The sequence below is a fragment of the Equus caballus genome, chromosome 16 (assembly GCF_041296265.1).
Source record: "Equus caballus isolate H_3958 breed thoroughbred chromosome 16, TB-T2T, whole genome shotgun sequence".
Classification (NCBI taxonomy): domain Eukaryota; kingdom Metazoa; phylum Chordata; class Mammalia; order Perissodactyla; family Equidae; genus Equus; species Equus caballus.
Window position 1 is genome coordinate 6,525,230 of NC_091699.1, and position 6,761 is coordinate 6,531,990.

General features: G+C 38.1%; 1 pseudogene; it reads right to left on the reverse strand.

The window, feature by feature from the left end:
* Positions 1–3,794: 3,794 nt before the first annotated feature.
* Positions 3,795–4,648, reverse strand: LOC138917973 (mitochondrial import inner membrane translocase subunit Tim17-A pseudogene; annotated as a pseudogene).
* Between the last annotated feature and the right edge of the window lie 2,113 nt (positions 4,649–6,761).

A 6,761-nucleotide genomic window follows, 5' to 3' on the forward strand; every position in this document is an offset into this window, starting at 1 on the left:
AAAATAAGCTTCACTTCCACTGCCGCTGGCAAAGTAAACCAAAGAAAGGAAACAAGTATGACAGCTCAAAAAAAATCTGAAGTTTAGCTAGCAGCTGGGTCAAAAAGATTGGAAAAATCAAGGCTACAAATTGGTCTGTACAACTAATAGCAATTCAAAAGGTGGAAAATGCATCTCAGTGAAATGCAGCAACTGAGTGATTTTAAAGTAAGGCCTATTATACAAAAACATGCTCAGAGACCAAGACAGATACTATCTTCACAGCACTCAAGTCTGACAACTGAGGCGGGTTGGTTGAATCATGTGTTCACATGACTCAGAATGAAACTTGGTAGAACTTTCAGCTCATTGGTCCAGAGAGAATCAAATTTATAACAGCATAATTTGTAAACTGTCAGAATCCTTAGAGTATGAATTTGTTCCCAATCTGCAGTGGAGCAGCTGATACATACAAAATACATAATGAAGATTGATGCCCAGCTTTTTCTGTGGTTCCATGAAAAACAGATCCTTGCTGAGAAAACTTATATACAGTATTTATTGTAATATTTAGTTGGACCTATTCCAATCTTCTTAGGACATGACAAAAATCAGGGCAACTCTAAAACTGCCATTGAGCTTCCCTACCCAGGCATCCATCTTCAAATCCTTGGCATTTTTGCAGAAAGGTAGTTGGTACTGACATGCTTTGAATGAAATTTGTAAACAGAAGAAATATTCGTGGCTAAAATCTCTTCTGGGAATGGTATAAATTGGAATGCAAAGTATGCTGAGTAAGATTTCGCAGGGCTATTTCCAAGGGGGGCAGGCTTGGAAGAACTGGGGCTGCCGTGGGTAGCAGAGTCAGAAACAAACAGAGAAGCGCCCCCAGAGACGATGACAATCTACTTAAGAGGGCCAACTTGGTGGCCTAGCCTAATTTCCCCTGGCACAAAGATAAGACTCAAAATTGGTAATAGTCCATTTTAAGATTATTTAAAAGGCAGCTGAATAAAAAGATTACTAGAGCAGAAAAATTCACCAAAGGTACCAGTGCTGGGAGCAAGAGGATTTAATTGGGAGTCAGCTGACTTATTTTCTTGTCCCAGCTCAGCCATTAATTAATTGGTCTTGTAAGCTTTAGCAAATCATTTAAAATGTCTGGGATTTGGTTTCCTCATCTGTATAATGAGAGGACAGGACAAGAATCTAGGACTTACTAGTTTGTACAAAATCAATATTGTGTTGAGGAAGATTCTCAGGCTGCTTGGAAACCCATTAGGAAAGGAGACGGTAATCAATTAGTAATGTCTGCCAGGACAAGGTGTGGTGGAAGAATGGCTGGAGAAGTGCACAGCCATTAGACTCAATCATCTTTAAGGGCACTTACAACTAGAACATTCTATCATTTATTCATTGAACACAACTAGCCAGAAGACCCATTGATAGGTTATTTCAACAAAACTACACCTTTAGGAAATATAAAGAGCTGAGTAACAAACAGAAAGAAAATTCTTTATTGTTAAAGCCTGTTAATTCAAAGAGGTAACAATGACTGTATCAAAGCAATGGATGTTCAATTAAAAAAAAATAAACAATTTAAAAAAAATGGTAAGTACTAGGTTACACAGATACACAGATAAAACTCCAAGATCATGATCAGAAGATGGCTTTGCATTTCACAGGCCTGAGGCAATATTAACTGTCACAGGTATAAGAGCTGTCATAGGTATAATAGCAAGTACTTCATTAAAGCCCCTATACTTGGCCTGTTACATCATTGTAAAATTCTAAACAGCTAGAGCAGCATTTTAAAACTGATGTAAGCTTTACATCGTAAATTTGAAAAGAAAATGCAATAAGAAATAGAGCGGGCAATGGACTGCCACATTTTTAATCAGTAGCATTGCCGCTGTTATTAATCTATTTCTCAAGTGCTATCAGTTAACAAAGGCTTAGTTAAAAATGTAGATTAATCAAACAACAAATCAGAAATGATTTAAAGTAATTTTAGGCCAGACAATTTACACATTCATAAAAAATACTTTAAAGTACTTTTTGATGAAGTTGTAAAAAAATAGAAGTATAGGGAAACCACACTGAAATGAATTCAAATGCATTTCTTTATGAGACTTAGCACTAAGTTATCTGACCATAGTGGATGGCCTGTCCTTGGATCAAGGGTATGTGAAACCCAGTGGCAAGAGAATATGTTAATGATAAATATCAATATCACTGACTTTTTCAAGGTAATAAAACCTGCTTAAGTCCATATGATAGTTTGAGCTTTACTTGAACACTGAGAATAAAATAAAATTGGTATTGAAAAAAATAAGCAAAATCTGTCTTCATAAATTCTTGGAAACCTAGATTACGCTAATATATTTTTTCTAATAAACATCACCAAATATCATTTTGTAATAGAATGAACAAAACTATAAACATTTAAGGTCCTTTTTTTTCTTTTGGTCCCAGAATCCATCTTTAAGCATCTGAATGGGAAGAATATTTTTCTTACTTCCAAGCTAATCTTTTAAAACTCTGATTTTGGGTTTACTTTTAAATCTATTAAATACATATGTTGTTTGAGATTTTCTGGCTCTAGGGATAGTGTTAAGTTATTCTGACATATCTTTGGCCTTAAAATAGGTTGCTATTTGTAACACTGGAAACAATGGACTAAATTATTTACCCATTGAAACAAAATATTTTTTGAGCCAGGTACCATTCTAGGTGCTAGAGCAGTGAACAATACAGAAGTTTCTGTCTGCACAGTTTATATTCTAGCAGTTGAAGATAGCTAGTAAATAAGGAAGCAAATAAATAATTTCAGGTAGTGGTAGTTGACATGAAGAAAAAAATACCAGAGTGATAAGACAGAGAAAAATTAAGTGGAATCAGGCATTTGACTAGCTAGTCAGGGAAAGGAGAGCCAGCTTCATAAGGATGTGACACGTATGACTGCACAGAACCCCACACTTAGAAGAGCTGACACATGGTTTAATGCTCTGCTGTCACTTCCTGAAACTTTTAATAAGAGGCCTTGCACGTTCCTTTTACACTGAGCCCTATGTAGCCAGGTCTTGCAGAGTACGATTGTGTTTTTTTTAAAACATTTTATTCAAGCACCCAGTAAACATCAAACCTCCAGTGCTCCCCCACCCTCTGTGAATTCTTCTCATGTAGGCATGGGTCTACCGGAAGGAAGTTGTGTCTGCTGACGGCTCCGATGGTGAAGAATGACGACACAGTGGCCTCAAAGGTACAGAGAGTTTTGTATCTGACATCCTTAAAACCAAGACACGGGGTATTTTACTTCCAAAGTGAAGAGTGCGTGTTCCGCCCTAGCTGTCAATCCAGAAAGTATGCACTACGGAAGGATCCATGTGGACTCGGCACAGTTCTTCTCATACACGATCTCCCTTGAGTGAGGGGGGAGTCTAACTACAAAACGTGCCATTTTCAAAGCACTCATTTAAAGCATTATTATTATTATTTCAAAGCATTATTTAAAGTGTGTAAGGATGAAAAGTAGAACTCTGCCACTTATCTTAAAAGAAAGCGCAAGTTCCAGGAGTTTTTGTTGTCTGACTAACAGAACATGCAAATTCAGGCAGTGAGGTCCTCAAGGAATGACATGCATCTTTCCCTGTTGTCTGCCCTGTGGTCCTGTATCTCCTAAGCACTTATTATATTTCCTTTAAAGATATAAGACACTTACTTTGCTTACAAAGGCAATCCAAGTGTGAATAAATAAATGTATTATCTCTTAACACCCCCCTTCCATGTTCCTTTAAATAGAAAAATGTGCTAAATGTCCCTTCATATCCTGTTGGGCAACAGCTGTCCCACCTATGGTTTTAAAAACAGACTGTAACTCGATCTTCTGAAATCCTTTCTTGAACTGCATTCTGTTGAAGAAGTCCTGGGAAAGAAGTCCTATTGATATTGTTGGTAGTCTCCAAAAGGTGAGGACGGTAATTGGGCTGAAGGCAACTGGGAGGGGTTTTCAGCAAACTGAGGACCACTGGGAAATTGTGCAGAGGCAAATCTTGTCAACAAGATACCAGCTCCTTCAGTTAAAGCTAGGAGAATGCCACCCATCGCGGCTGACCCGACCATGGCCACTGGTCCATTTCTCCTGGCCAGGATGGCTCCTGTTAAGGCACCACTTGTGATGGAGTTCCAGGGGGTCTTCCTTCCCTCTGACCTGAACCATACTGGAGTCAATCATGGAAAGCTCCCCAAACTGCAAAGCTCCCTCCCAGCTGCGGAGCCCTGGTTTTAGCAGCTGTCAAACTCGTGTGCAGTCTGTGGTTTACTCCCACTGGAGAATTGCGAAAGCCTTTGATTGCTTGAAAGATACCACCACCTATAGTACCTATCGTAAAGCCCCCCCCCCACAGTCATCCACAATTTGCCAGGGGCATGGCTCCCATGCATACTCCTCCATCTTGGCTCTGGCAGCCGAGAAGTAAGGTCTGAATGACAAAAAGGGGCTAGATCTATGCGACAACAGTGGAAGGACATTCTTTGAGAGGGAACAGCGATATTCTGTTGCTGCAAAACAGCAGGGTTTCTCAATCTTGACATATTTGAGAAACAGAAAGAAGACTAAGTCGATTGATGCATGGAAGTAAGAGAAATGCAGTGGTAGCAGATGAGGCCAGAGAAGTACTTAAGGGCCAGTTCATATAGTCTTGTAGGAGACTGGATTTTTATGTACGCACAAGGATAGTGCACCTGATGATAAGGTGTATGAAAAGAAAAATCCACCCACTGGCAGAGAGACACGAGAAAACGTGTCTGTTTTGGTGTAAACTGAGGTTGAAACACTATATATTATGTGCTTGTGTGTGTGTATGTCTTGTGAATATATATACACACATATCTATATACTATATATATTTAACTATCTTGAGCATTTATATCCATAGGCCAAATATCATATCCGATTGAGGTTTCTTAGCGTATGATGAATAATCTAGGAATGTCCAATTAGAGGCGTTAACACAAAAATATGTCCTAGGACAGTTAACCCAGTAGAAGGGCAACTCAACCAGTGTGGAGTTAACCAAGATCATTACATATGAAAAGAGGCCTCACTGTCGTTATCTTCCATGGGCCCCCTGGGATACTAGGAAGACAGAAATTTCTAAATTTATTTGTAATAAATAAATTTGTTTGGAAAAGAGGAGGAATGTACAGCCACCCCACGGGCCCCCACCTAAAGTACAGGGCACAGGGCAACCACTCTAGGTGCCCTTTTACGGGGCCAGCCTGCAGGCTGGTGACAGTCCTGCAGTATCTAACAGAAGCAAATGCAAAAACATCTCTGGAACGACAAGCTCTTAACTCAGGCTATACAGGGCTGCCACAGATAAAACTGTGCTGAAAATGAACTTACGTTACAATTACACAGAACACATAAGGAAACAGTCTACTGGGATCAATTGCCAGTAGATGGTAACAGCAGACAACAACAAATAGAATCAGAGTTGCAAAAACTTTAGACTGTCAAACTATCACCTAGAAGCAAAAAATTAAGCATGATTCAATGATTTAAATGAGATATCTAAAATATGCAAAAATAAAACACTATAAAAATATTCAGATTTGAAAAAGAATCAAATATAACATCAAAAAAATATATATAGTCATAGAAAAAAACCCTTCATAGATGTGCTAATCAGCAGATTAGACCTCGTGAAGAAACTTAGAGAACTGGAGGAAGGATCTGATAAAACTCCCCAGAACATGACACTAAGAAAGATGACGTAAGAGACAGAGAGGGCAGAGGTCAACAGGCACGTCACTGGAATGCCAGCAAGACAGAAGCCGGAGAGCTTGAGGAGGGACAATATTAGAAGACACAGTGTCTGGGAGTTTTTCATAACTGATGAAAAACAACACTCTCCATATTTAGAAAGAACATTTATTCCTTAGCAGGATAAATAAAATTAAATTTGCATCAAGGGATGTCACTGTGAAACTACAGAATCCTAAAGAAAAGGACCAGAGCTTAAAGCATCCAAAGATGGCAAAGACCACTTCAAAAGGAAAGAACCCCCCTGGTGGCAGACCATTCAGAAGACCCTGGAATAATACTATGAAAGTACGGGGACAAAAGAAGCGTCAGTCTAGATTTCTATGTCTAGGTTACCATGATTTAAGAGTGACAGAAAAATAAAGTAAATTTTCAGATAAAGCTTGGGAGACTCTACTACGAATACTCTTGCAGAAAAGCTTCTAAGGATACAGAATATGTATATTGCTTCTTACATATTCGTATATCTATGAACATGAGCTCAGAAAATAGAAAAAGATGAAACAAGAAATTATGAACAAAAAACTAGTGTGAATGTGCATAAATGTAAACAAGCTGTGACTTGAAGAGACAGCTGGTTAGAATGGTGGGAAAAAACACCATATATGCTCTTGAGAAGACACATAAACATATGGATGCAGACAGTTGCAATATTTATGAAGAAAAAAGATATAACAAACAAATATTAACAAAAAGAAAACTGGTGAAACTACACAATAATAGACATAATGGATTTTAAGGCAAAGATAGTTATTAAGGATTAAGGGTACTTAATAATAAAGGGTTCATTTCATCACAAAAATATAATAGTTCTAATCTTGTAAATGCCTGATTGAATATACTTCAAGCTATGGAAGGCAACACTGCAGGATGTCAAAGAAAAACTGACAACTTCATAATCATAATGATAGAGTTTAACATTCATTCTCAGAAACTGTTAGATTAATAATAATAA